Source organism: Nannospalax galili, unplaced genomic scaffold, assembly GCF_000622305.1.
Source record: "Nannospalax galili isolate Female #2095 unplaced genomic scaffold, S.galili_v1.0 scaffold2610, whole genome shotgun sequence".
In the NCBI taxonomy this organism is placed as follows: domain Eukaryota; kingdom Metazoa; phylum Chordata; class Mammalia; order Rodentia; family Spalacidae; genus Nannospalax; species Nannospalax galili.
In genome coordinates, this window is record NW_008328097.1 from 129,374 (window position 1) to 130,516 (window position 1,143).

At 40.7% G+C, this 1,143-nt stretch overlaps 1 non-coding gene across 1 annotated transcript; it reads right to left on the reverse strand.

Annotated features, from left to right (window-relative positions):
• Window positions 1-654: 654 nt before the first annotated feature.
• On the reverse strand, window positions 655-762 carry LOC115066991. Its single transcript, XR_003846444.1, has one exon. It is a non-coding gene; the product is annotated as a U6 spliceosomal RNA (small nuclear RNA).
• Window positions 763-1,143: the final 381 nt, after the last annotated feature.

The following is a 1,143-nucleotide window of genomic DNA, read 5'->3' on the forward strand; positions in this document are numbered from 1 at the left end:
CTGCTTTGCCCTTTTAAAATGTAGAACTTGTTTGAAAACAGGCTCTTAGAGGCATCCAGACCACGACAGGACACAACAGGACAATTCTCTCCTGGCTAGGGTGTCAGTGTGGCTGGAGACAGCCAACAATGGTGAACTGCTGGCTGGAGTCTTGTATCTTTTCAACAGAGCTACTATTGATCCAGGTCTCCTCAGTCTAGAAACATGCACTTTTTCTCCAGCTCTAGAAAGTTCTATCGCTATAGCTTAATTGTATATTTGTTCCGAAATGTTTTTTCACCCTTGATTTCTGACATCCAGTTGGTTGGCTTCTCTCTCATAGTGACAGATTTCAAATCTGACCCACCTTTTTAAAATTTTTTTTTATTTTTGAGAATTTCAAACATGACTATTGTCTTTGCATTATTTTTCCATCCCTCCCAATGCCCCGCCAACTCCTCCCATGTTCCCCCATTCTCTCTTAATTTCATATATATGTAATGAGTCCATTTAGTGGTATTTGTGTGTATTTGCATTTAAAAATATGCAACGTGTTGCCGAGCGTGGTAGTGCAAGCCTGTAGTCCCAGCACGTGGGAGGCAGAGGCCAGCATGGTTTACATAGTGAGTTCCAGGCCAGCTGGGGCTAAAGGGACACCCTGTTTCCAAAAGACAAAAAAAAAAAAAGCAACGCTCCACAAATCTGTGTCATTCTTGCACAGGGGCCATGCTAATCTTCTCTGTACTGTTGCAGTTTTAGTATCTGTGCTCCCAAAGTGAGATCTGACCCACCTTCTTTATCAAAGGCCACGCTTCCCAAACTAAGATCCCATGTCACATGGTAAGGCCTACTCAACTAATTTTATTGGATGATAATTTTAAGTTATTTTTGTATTATAATACATAGAGTTTTAAAAACAAAAAAGGAATTCACTTGATTATAAAAACTTGAAGATTTTAACTCCTGTGTGTACTTCTAAAGTCTCCCTCCACCTCCCCACAGCCCACAGCTATACCTTTACCCTCCATACCCTCAAAAAAAAAATTATAAGCACTCCTTTTCCATAATGATCCTTTGATAGGAAATTAACTAGGGTAGCCCCAGAGGCAGGTTGTACACCCTTTAACACAATCGAACAACAGCCCATATTTTCACAACTTAGCC